Here is a 15,236-nt window from a genome sequence, read left to right as displayed (position 1 = left end):
ATCTGGTCCCAGACAACCAGATTGCCAGTCTTCCGCCGAATCCTGGCTGTGTCCCTCACTCTTGGCACTACAAGGGCAGTGTCCCTATCTAATGGGCCTGTCCCTGCAGCAACCACAAACAGGGGGAGTCAGGGCCTATCTGGGGTCTAAGGGGGTCTCTGGCCTAGTGCAGGGGTGTGAGGATTCGCCATCCTGGTGGCTGGAGACTGTTGCCTCATCTCAAACCTGCTGCTGTGACGGACACTCAGGAAGCACAGCCTCCCGGCCCCGCTACACACGCGCACAGATCTTGCGTGGTCTGTCAGCCAGCCCGCGGGTTCTGGCTCCGCCCCCTGCTCTGGCGCTCGGCGGTTGTGCTCATCCAGCCTCCCCTCTTAGACATACCCTGGTCTCTGCCCCCGCTGATGGACAGGACCACTGTGGGAGTCCTTGCGCACCGGAGTCCGCCCCCTGACCTCCGTGGCGAGCGTGGGTCGGTGCGCGCTCAGTCCCGCCTCCCTTCCTGATCAGGCTGTGTCATAGGGCACACCTGTGTGCACCAGCAGCCTATGGGATTTGGTTTCCTGGTTCCACCCTGCCTTTTCATTGGAGGATCTCCCTTTATATACCCTCTTGCTCCTGATTCTCATTGCTGAGCATAGTCTTGTGTGACGCCATGCCTTGCTGCATTCTGTTCCTGTTACCTTGCCTTGTATTGCCTTGCCTGTTTATCCTGCCGTTGCCTGACCCTGCTACTCACCTTGGACTCCGTACATCCCCTCTCCTGATCCGGCTACAAACGATCATGCTCCAGACCTTGGCTAGTACCCCGACGATCCGCTACTCTCCTATCCTGAACTTGGCTACGTACACCGACGATCCGCAACTCTTCACTCCTGATTCAACAAGTACCCTCAATTACTCTCACATCTATAATCCTGGCCTGTCTTGCACGACCAATCTACATCCTTGGCGTGTCCGCGTGGCTGTGGGTTGGTGTTACACAATTCCCTACCTCAGCACTGCGGTCGTGCTTCGTTTGTGGTGAGCTACACGTTATAAGGGGTCCTAGACACCCTGCACACACACCCTATCCTCTCATTGTTCAAGATTCGACTGGTGTGGCTCACAGCGTGCTAAATGTATCATTCTCTGGAGCAGGGGTCCTCGCAGCCCTATTGGCTTAGCTGTGGCACCTGGTCGCCAGACCCTGTGCATTGTGGGGCTTGTAGCCCCTGCGGAGCTCTCTGCTGCAATGGCCGCCTCGCACGCCTAACACTGCGCATGCGCAGCATCACGCGCATGCATGGAAATTACCAATATGGTAAATGGGGCCGCCGGGAACCTCTGGCATCTCGATCGCCTCCACCACTGCCGTGCGCCACCTGCAACCCTCCAAGCAGGCGCCCCATCTCTTACTCTTACTCTTATTTACGAAATGCTCAGTGTATGTAAACACACCCAGCATTTCATATATATTTAATATTTCACAAAACTTTCAAAAAACTTAATGTCTCAAAAAATGACTGAGATTCCATTCAATGTTAAGACCGCAGGGAGCACGGGTCTTAAGCATAAAAATCCAATAAGCTTCCCTGTGGTCCAAAAAATTGAGCCTATCTAGTCCCCCATACTCCTTGATAAAGGACCCCTACGGTCCGAAACACGTAGGAGTTTTTGACTCACCCCCTGGGGTTATGTTACCGAGTGTTGCTGAATAAATAGAATTTTATTTTTTCTACCACCTGGCTCCCTGGCAGTGCACTGTTTTTGCTCTCTTCTTCTTTCACAAGAACAGGAAACCTAGTTTTCAAGCACTCTCTCTCTAGAAGTTTATTTATTTATAAAATATTTTACCAGGAAGTAATACATTGAGAGTTACCTCTTGTTTTCAAGTATGTTCTGGGCACAGAGTTAAGACAAATAATACATGGTTACAAATACAGTTACATAAATGAACAGGGTATACATTATGTACAAGACATTGCATGCACAGTTAAAGAAAATATATATTATGGGCATATGAAACAGTTACAGACCAGATTAAAATGTGAGACCGCCTTAGATTTGAAAGAACATAAACTGGTGGTGTATGTGAGAGTCTCTGGTAAGTTGTTCCAGTTTTGGGCTGTACGGTAAGAGAAGGAGGAACGGCCGGATACTTTGTTGAGCCTTGGGACTATGAATAGTCTTTTGGAGTCTGATCTCAGGTGATAAGTGCTGCATGTGGTAGGGGTGAGGAGCTTGTTCAGATAGCTGGGTAGCTTGCCCATAAAGAATTTAAAGGCAAGACAGGAAAGGTGAACTTTGCGCATAGACTCGAGTGATGACCAATCTAGTTCTTTGAGCATTTCGCAGTGATGTGTGTTGTAGTTGCATTGGAGAACAAAACGACAAATTGAAGTGTAGAGGGTGTCAAGTTTGCTAAGGTGGGTTTGAGGAGCCGAGCCATATACTATGTCTCCATAGTCAATAATTGGCATTAGCATCTGCTGTGGGGTACGCTTTCTGACCAGGAGACTTAGGGAGGATTTGTTCCTGTAAAGTATCCCTAGTTTGGCATAGGTCTTGGTTGTCAGGGTATCAATGTGCATTCCGAATGTTAAGTGGGAGTCAAATCATAAGCCCAGGTATTTAAAACTAGTGACAGGGGTTAGGGTGGTGTTAGCATTGGTTCTAATCAGGAGCTCAGTCGCTGGAAGCTTTAAAAATGTAGTCTTGGTCCCAAATACCATTGTTACAGTCTTGTCAGTGTTTAAAAACAGTTTGTTTTGGGAAATCCAGTTTTCGAGTCTCAAAAAGTCAGACTGAAGTATGTGTTGAAGGTCAGAGAGGCTATGGCTGTGTGCATATAGGATTGTGTCATCTGCATACATGTGTATTGAGGCTTGTATGCAGATGACACAATCCTATATGCACACAGCCATAGCCTCGTGTTATATGAGATGTGTAAAAATAATTTTTAAGGTCAAAAATTAATATATTAAAAAAAGGGCTTTAAAAAAATAGAACAATGTAGTGTAGTGACTGGGATCGATATGTGAACACTGTAAGAGTGCTCTCAATCATACACAAGTAGAAGTACTAAGGGCTGAACTGTCCTGGTACACACCTATATAAATATATAGGATTGCCTTGTACAGACTGAGAGACTGGGGTTAGATAAGCTCCTCTCTAGTACCCTATATTAATACTGTAGTCCCCTACTCGTGTTAATGTGAACAGGTGGAGGAACTACTCATGAAGTTCTCGGTGACAATTGTAATGCAGTCTGAATCCACACAAGTCACAGTGTTGTGTCCGTGCAGATGTTATGGAGGTAGCATAGTAATCGAAAGTGGATATGTTCCACAAGCGGTTGGGATGCTTAGATATAGGCACTCTACAGTACGTGATTCAGGTTGCACAAATGTAGCTTCCGACACAGGGAACACCCAGACATCCACACCTATAACCTAAGGAACCTTAATGAATCATGGCAACAGTAATGCTATGCCTAGGTGAGTCATAAGAAGTGCTAGGTGACTTCGCGCTATAGTAACATGCAGTGTGCGCGCTGTCTGTATAAGCAACTTGGACTCAGGTCAGGATCCAATTAGGTCCTAATTGGTACCGTACTCCTGCATCGATGCTGATCGTAATTGGTATATCAGCACCGATGTCCATGGAGTGATACTAAGAAAGGTGAGCAAACTCAGTCCTGAATCATATAACGATAATAGGTGTAACATCAGTAGTGATTACTGCATGGACTAACGTGAATATAAGTGTTTAAATATATAAGCATATGAACATAAAAGACTGATAATCAGTCACAATCATTCAAAATCAAATGAGTGAATTCGTTAGTGATCCCAATATATTCCCATTAAGTGACAAAACATATTTGATTAATATATTGTAATATAATATTTGTGAAAAAAATAATAATGATACTCATAATATAATGCAATAGAGAATACTGTTCTTCTTACATTTCATTCCGCTTCTTGTGAACATGCGGCTTGGCAATGACATCTTCGAGCTACTAGTATAAGCCCCTATATCCCTTAAACATAAAAGGTCATTAAGATAGATTCATGGTTAGAGATGGGTGAAAAAAAATTCTGGATTTGAATCCACCTCCAATCGACCATTTTTTTTGTTCTGCGTATTTCCGTGGATCAGTCTTAAAAAGCGCAATCCGCCTTTTCCGTTTTTTTTTTTAATATAATTGTCAATCCGTTCAATAGATTAATAATTAGGACCAAAAGAAACATAATCTGGGATCTGTGGATAAGGAGTAATAGCCAAGGAGGAGTATAAATAGAGGTTTGCTGCCCTATGCACGTAGGACTTGTCCATCTCTCGCCTTTCTCTCCCTTGATCAAGAGAAGGCATTTGAATGGGTGGTTCACCGATACCTCTTAGCCACTCTGCATGCGTACAGTTTTGACCAACACTTCGTGAGCTATCTGAAAATCCTGTACGCTTCTGCAGAGGGTTTGATTAAGATAAATTGGTCAGATCTGGCATAAAAATACTACACATATCTCTGGAACTCTGTTGTCCCTGATAAGTTTCATGGAATACCCCACTTCAGGTAGGATTTCAATTATTATTATTATTTTTTTTTTTTAAAGCTTTGAGGGAATGACACTGGCAGAGACTGCTGATAGGATCTCTGTCATTTTTGACTGGACTGTAAAGTTATGTGCAAATAATTATATTTGTGTGTCACTCAATTACGTGCTATACATTCACTTGCCAATGTCATTATGGCATTATAACAGGGTCTTATCCCTGTTAAACAGGCTTGCCTCTAATCCAGCAATGTGCTAGTTAATTGCTGGTGCAATCAACCCCACCTGCTAATCACAGCTCTGTGAAATAGTCTGTTCAGAGGCAGGAAGGGATAGATTCCTTAGTCTCACATGTGGGGCTGAACCGAGGAAGTATAGACAGAGAGTTCCCTAGTCCACAACTGGGCTGACCTGTGGAACAAACAGACGTCTTGAGCGGAAAAGAGACTGCACGCTGCCAGCAAGACACAGGGGACAATACTTCTAAACCTGGATCCTGACATTACCTTAGCACACAAGGGTGCGGACACCAGGAGAACAGAGAAGCCTTCCCCTACAGCTACAAGAAACAGATAAGACTTTCTTATGGGACTGTTTATATATCTGTTTATATGTATATATATTTTGGGCTGGTAAATAGCTTAGCTAACCACCCAGTTATAGAGAGGGCTGAACTACATGTGTAGATAGTCTCCAAAGCGGAGATAGGTTTTTGTTTGGCTTATTTTCATATGCTTTGCTGTGATAAAGGGACAGGCGCAATAAAGCCTAATTTTAGTTTCACTTTAAACGGTCTCCATTACGTACCTCTGCACACGTCCTCTTACATACGGTGTCAGAAGTGGGATGAGAGGTGGCCCTTGAAGTTAAAAAGGGGCCCCTGAGACTGCCTGTGAACATTTTTGTGCTTTTGCCTGCATACAGTTCCTGCAAACAGTTTGAGCAACAAAACCAAAGAAAGACATGCAGAAGTGACTAGAATTAAAGGGCTACACACCCAGGCAGGAAAACTACACTGCACTGAAGAAAGCCACAATGCCACAGTTGGACTGGGAGGACTGCGACAGACAATGACCCACACAAGGGACTGATGCTGTGAACAGAGTCTACACCACCACTGGTGAAAGAAAATAAAAAAAAAGAGAAAAAAAACCTGGGAATTTAAAATGGCCGCCCAGCTGAAGTCAAATACAGACTCTGCAAGAATGGGGAATAAAATGTGTTTCTGGTGTAAAGAGCCCAGCCACAGAAAAAGGGCAGCAGCCTGAGGACTATGTTTTTCAACAAGCAAAGGAACTGCAGCAGCAAGCAGTGTGCTGTGGACCCAAGGAAGATACAGAAGTTTTACTTAGCAACTGCACATCCAGTATCGCTGATGAGAAAGAATTCCTGCACAGTACTGCTGATGTTGTTAACTCGTACCAAAGTAAAGAAGATGAAAAAGTCTACAGAGACGCCTGTGGGAGCTAAAAACTCTACAAGCAAAGTCTGCCCACCTGTAGGACTACCACAATTTGGGGTTCTAGTGAATACAGGAACAACAGCTGCAATAGCGCCTCCTGAAGTCAGGAAGAAAAATACACCTGATAGCCCCAATATGGGGGACAAGATGCGGCGTTCCTGTAATGAACCCTACCCCACGGGAGAGTGGGCCTTCCGGTCCGATGAGGAGGAAGACATCTCTTACGGGGAACCCGAACCATGTCACACCCACAAAACACCCCAAGAATGGTGGGGGTGCCTGAACTCGGTACGAACCGAAAAGACCGCTCTCTATGATGACGAATGTGATCATCAGGAGCAAGAGCGGGATGAGCAGATCTCTGAATATTTACGCCACCTAACGCAACTGCAAGGGAAACATGGTGGATACAGTGAAGCTGCTGAAGTTTCAAATAAAGACGGAGACCCCAATATCCCTGATGGGACAGAGTCATCAAAAAATAAAAGGAGGAAAAAGAAAAGTGGGTCTTCACTTACCGTGGAAGGAACAGACATGTCCGCTGATCCCGCAGAGAAAAAGGGGGACTGAGATGCCCTGCAGCCTAGAGAAAATGGAGAATTCGTCCCGCGGAAGACCGAATATCCAGAGGGCCCAAGGCAGAAGTCGTGTACCCCAAAAAAGTCTCTCCTCTGAGGAATGTTGCCTGGAGAGAGCATCTGCCTTAACGTTTTTAGTGCCGGGGATATATGAAAGATGAAAGTCAAATCAGGAGAAAAAAAGAGACCAACGAGCCTGTCGTTGTCCAAGGCGTCGGGCGTTCTCGATGTAGAGAAGGTTTATGTGATCCGTGAGGATAGTAAATTGCTCTTTCGACCCCTCCAAAAAGTGTCTCCACTCTTGGAGAGCCATCTTCACGGCCAGAAGTTCCGTGTTACCCACGTCGTAATTCCTCTCAGCCGATGAGAATTTCTTGGAGAAATATGTGCAGGGATGTAACTTGTCTTGAGGTGTAGGTCTCTGAGACAGGACTGCCCCTGCCCCGCAATCGGAGGCATCAACCTCTAAGATGAAGGGAAGGTTGATGTCCGGATGGCGGAGAATCGGGGCGGATACAAATGCTTCCTTGAGTACCTTGAAGGCGGACAGAGCCTCGGGGGACCAAGCAGAAGGGTCTGCCCCTTTCTTCGTAAGGGCTGTAAGGGGAGCTACGATAGAATACATTTTTCATATAAACTTGCGATAGTAATTGGCGAACCCCAAAAATCGCTGAATGGCTTTGAGGGTATTAGGTCTTGGCCATTCTGTTACAGCCAGAAGCTTGCCAGAATCCATCATGAAGCCCTCATCTGAGATGACGTAACCCAGGAAATGAGTAGAGGTCTGATGAAAAGAGCACGTCTCTAGCTTGGCGTATAGATGGTGTTCACGAAGACGAGAAAGAACGTAGGAGGTTTGACGAAAGGAAAAAAAGAAAAGGAAGGATCTGAGAGGGATAATGACTTGACAGTATGCTATGTGCTGTAATGGAAACAAAAAGAAAACAGCGCACAACGCCAAATAGTGAAGCAAGTAATAATATATAATTAATAATTAATAGGTAATATATCTGCGTACATCAAATTGATAAAATTGGTGCATTTAGTGTATACCACACTTGTTACCGCTCAGTAGCTGTTAACAGGAAGGTCTGATGCTTGTCTTTTCTCTGTAGGAGCCTCTGCAATGGTTCTGGGGCTGAATTGTTTCCTGCACTCCTCAGCTAGCAGAACGTCACTCCCAGAGGGGGTTTCCTTTAAACAGCCAAGCTTCGCTGCAAATTCAGATACTCAGTGGGACCGCTCCTCATCCGATGATGTGCCGCCTCCAGGGGGATTTCCCCTTGAGTGACCCGTCTCTCCTGCAGCTGATCACTGCTCGATAAGGCCACTCAGACTTACAAGCAGTCTGGGGCCGTTGGAGTGGCTCGGCACACAGTCCCGCTAAGCGGACGCCAAACCGCAACTTGCAGGGGCACTCTCAACGTGCCACGATGCCGCTCCGTCACGTGGTACTGCGTGATGACGTCACAGTCTCCGCAGCGGTGATGGGATCGGCGGGAGGGAGGAAACAAGTCCCTTAGAGTCTCTTAATAGTCCAAATAACACCAAACTAGCATAAAATGTGATGTAAATAGCAGAGCGAATCCAGCATAAGAATAATAGCAAATATATGGTATAGAATAATAACATCCAACGCGTTTCGTAGAGCTAACTACTTCTTCAGGGAATAATTTGGTTATTACCCAGAGGTCTTAAATACCTCTCAGAGATGCCTCATTGGTCAAGCAATTAAACTTTATACCAATCATCTGAACTAAGTAATGGTCAAAGTGATAGGGAAGATGTGATGTTTACTTTTAAAACAACAACTTTATTAACAAAATCTAAAAGAACATATAAAAAACAACATATAAACTAAACCTAGCATAAATACTTAAAAACATGCTGGAATAAAAAGAAACACAATATTAGTGTATTAAAATTGGTATCCTCATATACTTCATACAAAAGATACAACTAGAGATTAAAAAGTGTGACAGAGCAGGGAGAGCAGGAAACACAGATAAATAACATATCCCATGGGTCTGATGTTAGTATGGACTGAGGGTTCAATACAATGCCCAAATATCTACATCCTCATTTAACCCCTTAGGTGACATGGTATCCAACTTGTGTATCCAATAAGTCTCTTTAGAAGATAGTACTTTAACTCTATCCCCACCTCTTCTATTCGCAGGAATAAACTGAATCCCCTTAAAAGTGAGACTGGACGGGTCTTTATTATGATGTAATAAAAAGTGCCTTGAAACACTATGTTTGTCAAACCCATTTTTAATATTTCTGACATGTTCCTGGATGCGGATTTTGAGGCTGCGTTTGGTTCTGTCTACATATTGACATCCACACGCACATTCCAACAGGTACACAATATGTGTGGATGTACATAAAATAAAGTCATCAATATTAAAAACCTCTTGTGTGTTTCTAGAATGAAACGTATGTTTAACAGGATGTTGATATTTGCAAATATTGCACTTGCCACAAATGTAATTACCTTTTGGTTTAGGTCCAAGCCAATTCTTTTGTGATATAGTATTATTACATACAAAAACATCACTAGGTGCTAATATGTTTTCAATATTTTTGGCTCTCCTATAGATAAACCGTGGTTTGGTGTCTAAATGAGATCCCAATATAGGATCATTGCACAGTATACCCCAGTGTTTATTAAAAACCTTTTCAATGTCCCTATATACAGAGTTATAATTAGTGATGAAAGCCACATCTAAAGTTCCACTCTTCATTGTTTGGCTTCCATTATTTCTAATTTTAGATCTATTTTGGATTAGCATTTCTTTCCGATCCATATTACGTACTCTTTTGATCTCTCTTTCCAAAAGTTCCTTGGGGTATCCCCTCTCTCTAAATCTCAATAATAATTTGTTAGCCTGTTTGTCAAACACCTCTAAACTACTGCAGTTACGTCTGAGTCTGACGAATTGCCCACCTGGTATATTTTTGATCCATGTGCTCTTGTGACTACTATTTGCCATCAGCAAATTGCTGGTATCCACCTCCTTAAAGAAGGTCTCAGTTTCTACAGTGCCATCCACTTGAGAAGTAAGTCTTAGATCCAAAAAATCTATCTGTGTGGCATCCATTTTGTGTGTGAACTCTAGATTGTAGTCATTCTTATTCAAGTCAGCCACAAATGCACTGGCTGATGCACAGTCACCGTCCCACACACACAGGATGTCGTCTATGTAGCGCCTCCACACAACGACATTCCTGTGATATGGTTTCTCGGGCATAATAAACTGAGACTCCCACACTCCCACATACAGGTTTGCGAAGCTGGGGGCAAACCTAGTGCCCATTGCAGTTCCGCAAACCTGCAGGTAGAAGGTTGAGAGAAACAGAAAATAATTGTGTTTTAGAATAAAACTAATAGACTCAAGAATAAACTCCCTATTTAATGGGTGCAGTGTTTGATCTGCCTCCAAAATGGAGTTCACTGCATCTAACCCTTTTTGATGGGGTATATTAGTATACAGGGCTTTTATGTCACATGTAATCCATACATATGAACTCTTCCATTGGAAGTCTTTAAATAAATTTAAAACTGCAGTAGAATCCTTCAAATAAGAGGTTAATTTCCCGACATAAGGTTGGAGAAAAAAATCCACATATTGACTAAGGTTGGCTGTCATCGATTGTATACCTGACACAATTGGGCGTCCAGGAGGATCAACCAAAGCCTTATGTATCTTCGGTAAGTGGTAGAATATGGGGATCCTTGGGAATTCAGAAAATAAAAAGTCAAATTCTGCTGTAGTGATAACCGAGAGGGCGACTGCATTGTCTAGTAGAACCTTCAGTTCCCTTAAGAATTCCACTGTGGGATCCTTAGTTAGTTTTACATAAGACAATGTATCATTAAGAAGTCTTAAAGCTTCTTTTTCGTAGTCACATCTGTTTTGGACTACTACGCCCCCACCCTTATCCGCTTGCCTTATAATTAAACTGGTATCTTATTTAATTTTTTTTGATTGCTAAAGATTCACTCGCACTGAGGTTGTGCTTAATATCTCCTGACTTAAAATTGCGTGATAAAACATTAAAATCATTGATGACCATATTAAAAAATGTATCAATGTGATGACCTTTGGAATGTGCGGGATAAAATTTGGATTGACTTTTAAAATCTGTATGTCTAATTACCAATTCTGTATCCGAATTACTTGTAGAAACCATTGCAGCCTTACCAGGAGTAAGGTCCATATCTCTCCTCTACAGTTTTGAGTAAAGATCAATTGAACATACTTGGAAGGGGTCTGAGCTTTTCTAAAGCCTGTGGACCAAGTTCCTTCCAGTTGTTCAAAGATCTGCATAAGTTTACTCGCAACATTACCCTTAAGAGACACTTCCTGAAACAGGATATGGACCTTACTCCTGGTAACGTGACGTCATCACGCAGTACCACGTGACGGAGCGGCATCGTGGCACGTTGAGAGTGCCCCTGCAAGTTGCGGTTTGGCGTCCGCTTAGCGGGACTGTGTGCCGAGCCACTCCAATGGCCCCAGACTGCTTGTAAGTCTGAGTGGCCTTATCGAGCAGTGATCAGCTGCAGGAGAGGGTATTAGGTCTTGGCCATTCTGTTACAGCCAGAAGCTTGCCAGAATCCATCATGAAGCCCTCGTCTGAGATGACGTAACCCAGGAAATGAGTAGAGGTCTGATGAAAAGAGCACGTCTCTAGCTTGGCGTATAGATGGTGTTCACGAAGACGAGAAAGAACGTAGGAGGTGTGATGAAAGGAAAAAAAGAAAAGGAAGGATCTGAGAGGGATAATGACTTGACAGTATGCTATGTGCTGTAATGCCTCATTGCAGTCATAAACCTGTAACAACTTAAAGGATTGTAAAAGCCTCAAGTCACTAGAGCTCAGGTGGCATTTGCACTAGAGGCAGCTGTCAAGAAGGTAAAGGTTAAGTCTTCACGGATCTGTCCTCTTCTCTTCTGCTGTCCCCGCTGAAATCTCCAGACTCTGGAGCTGTTCACTAAGGTCTGTGGCATCAGGGTCCGTCAGACTTTCCAGAAACAGGCTCCCAGCACACAGCTTCCCCGTTACAGGGTCCACCAATCTTCCCACCTTGTAAACGGTCTCGAACAGTTCGTGTTTCACGTGTTTGGTCCTTCTCTCAAGCAAAGCTTTCAACAGCACAATATCTCCCACTGTGCACTGCTGCAGCGCGTCGTGAGCAAAGTATGTCTTGCGCTTGTTATAAAACTAAACAAAAAAAAAAAAACAACAAGAGACAGGTGTTAACAATTATTAACATTTTATGGAGGAACAGGTCATGATGACATATCGGGCCGCTAATAACAATAGTAAATCAACCTACTCTAATATTCCTGCTCTCTTTGTAAATGTCAGTACCCAGAATCCTCTGCAGTCACCACATCACAAAACTGCTGTTTTTACATTTCTTTTTCATTTCATGTCTTTAGAAACATTACATAGAAGGGAAATCTTGGATGTTCACATATCCAGACCTGCAAATTGGAAGGCTGCGGGTTTCAATCTATAATTCCACAGAAAAAGAGTGTTTGATCTCATGTAGCTTTCTCAAAGTGCTTTAATTAAAAAAAATAATAATAATGATACTCATAATATAATGCAATAGAGAATACCGTTCTTCTTACATTTCATTCCGCTTCTTGTGAACATGCGGCTTGGCAATGACATCTTCGAGCTACTAGTATAAGCCCCTAGATCCCTTAAACATAAAATGTCATTAAGATAGATTCATGGTTAGAGATGGGTGAAAAAAAATTCTGGATTTGAATCCACCTCCAATCGACCATTTTTTTTTGTTCTGCGTATTTCCGTGGATCAGTCTTAAAAAGCGCAATCCGCCTTTTCCGTTTTTTTTTTTAATATAATTGTCAATCCGTTCAATAGATTAATAATTAGGACCAAAAGAAACATAATCTGGGATCTGTGGATAAGGAGTAATAGCCAAGGAGGAGTATAAATAGAGGTTTGCTGCCCTATGCACGTAGGACTTGTCCATCTCTCGCCTTTCTCTCCCTTGATCAAGAGAAGGCATTTGAATGGGTGGTTCACCGATACCTCTTAGCCACTCTGCATGCGTACAGTTTTGACCAACACTTCGTGAGCTATCTGAAAATCCTGTACGCTTCTGCAGAGGGTTTGATTAAGATAAATTGGTCAGATCTGGCATAAAAATACTACACATATCTCTGGAACTCTGTTGTCCCTGATAAGTTTCATGGAATACCCCACTTCAGGTAGGATTTCAATTATTATTATTATTTTTTTTTTTTAAAGCTTTGAGGGAATGACACTGGCAGAGACTGCTGATAGGATCTCTGTCATTTTTGACTGGACTGTAAAGTTATGTGCAAATAATTATATTTGTGTGTCACTCAATTACGTGCTATACATTCACTTGCCAATGTCATTATGGCATTATAACAGGGTCTTATCCCTGTTAAACAGGCTTGCCTCTAATCCAGCAATGTGCTAGTTAATTGCTGGTGCAATCAACCCCACCTGCTAATCACAGCTCTGTGAAATAGTCTGTTCAGAGGCAGGAAGGGATAGATTCCTTAGTCTCACATGTGGGGCTGAACCGAGGAAGTATAGACAGAGAGTTCCCTAGTCCACAACTGGGCTGACCTGTGGAACAAACAGACGTCTTGAGCGGAAAAGAGACTGCACGCTGCCAGCAAGACACAGGGGACAATACTTCTAAACCTGGATCCTGACATTACCTTAGCACACAAGGGTGCGGACACCAGGAGAACAGAGAAGCCTTCCCCTACAGCTACAAGAAACAGATAAGACTTTCTTATGGGACTGTTTATATATCTGTTTATATGTATATATATTTTGGGCTGGTAAATAGCTTAGCTAACCACCCAGTTATAGAGAGGGCTGAACTACATGTGTAGATAGTCTCCAAAGCGGAGATAGGTTTTTGTTTGGCTTATTTTCATATGCTTTGCTGTGATAAAGGGACAGGCGCAATAAAGCCTAATTTTAGTTTCACTTTAAACGGTCTCCATTACGTACCTCTGCACACGTCCTCTTACATACGGTGTCAGAAGTGGGATGAGAGGTGGCCCTTGAAGTTAAAAAGGGGCCCCTGAGACTGCCTGTGAACATTTTTGTGCTTTTGCCTGCATACAGTTCCTGCAAACAGTTTGAGCAACAAAACCAAAGAAAGACATGCAGAAGTGACTAGAATTAAAGGGCTACACACCCAGGCAGGAAAACTACACTGCACTGAAGAAAGCCACAATGCCACAGTTGGACTGGGAGGACTGCGACAGACAATGACCCACACAAGGGACTGATGCTGTGAACAGAGTCTACACCACCACTGGTGAAAGAAAATAAAAAAAAAGAGAAAAAAAACCTGGGAATTTAAAATGGCCGCCCAGCTGAAGTCAAATACAGACTCTGCAAGAATGGGGAATAAAATGTGTTTCTGGTGTAAAGAGCCCAGCCACAGAAAAAGGGCAGCAGCCTGAGGACTATGTTTTTCAACAAGCAAAGGAACTGCAGCAGCAAGCAGTGTGCTGTGGACCCAAGGAAGATACAGAAGTTTTACTTAGCAACTGCACATCCAGTATCGCTGATGAGAAAGAATTCCTGCACAGTACTGCTGATGTTGTTAACTCGTACCAAAGTAAAGAAGATGAAAAAGTCTACAGAGACGCCTGTGGGAGCTAAAAACTCTACAAGCAAAGTCTGCCCACCTGTAGGACTACCACAATTTGGGGTTCTAGTGAATACAGGAACAACAGCTGCAATAGCGCCTCCTGAAGTCAGGAAGAAAAATACACCTGATAGCCCCAATATGGGGGACAAGATGCGGCGTTCCTGTAATGAACCCTACCCCACGGGAGAGTGGGCCTTCCGGTCCGATGAGGAGGAAGACATCTCTTACGGGGAACCCGAACCATGTCACACCCACAAAACACCCCAAGAATGGTGGGGGTGCCTGAACTCGGTACGAACCGAAAAGACCGCTCTCTATGATGACGAATGTGATCATCAGGAGCAAGAGCGGGATGAGCAGATCTCTGAATATTTACGCCACCTAACGCAACTGCAAGGGAAACATGGTGGATACAGTGAAGCTGCTGAAGTTTCAAATAAAGACGGAGACCCCAATATCCCTGATGGGACAGAGTCATCAAAAAATAAAAGGAGGAAAAAGAAAAGTGGGTCTTCACTTACCGTGGAAGGAACAGACATGTCCGCTGATCCCGCAGAGAAAAAGGGGGACTGAGATGCCCTGCAGCCTAGAGAAAATGGAGAATTCGTCCCGCGGAAGACCGAATATCCAGAGGGCCCAAGGCAGAAGTCGTGTACCCCAAAAAAGTCTCTCCTCTGAGGAATGTTGCCTGGAGAGAGCATCTGCCTTAACGTTTTTAGTGCCGGGGATATATGAAAGATGAAAGTCAAATCAGGAGAAAAAAAGAGACCAACGAGCCTGTCGTTGTCCAAGGCGTCGGGCGTTCTCGATGTAGAGAAGGTTTATGTGATCCGTGAGGATAGTAAATTGCTCTTTCGACCCCTCCAAAAAGTGTCTCCACTCTTGGAGAGCCATCTTCACGGCCAGAAGTTCCGTGTTACCCACGTCGTAATTCCTCTCAGCCGATGAGAATTTCTTGG

Source organism: Ascaphus truei, chromosome 3, assembly GCF_040206685.1.
Source record: "Ascaphus truei isolate aAscTru1 chromosome 3, aAscTru1.hap1, whole genome shotgun sequence".
NCBI classification, from domain to species: domain Eukaryota; kingdom Metazoa; phylum Chordata; class Amphibia; order Anura; family Ascaphidae; genus Ascaphus; species Ascaphus truei.
Note: the sequence above shows the minus strand (reverse complement) of the source record.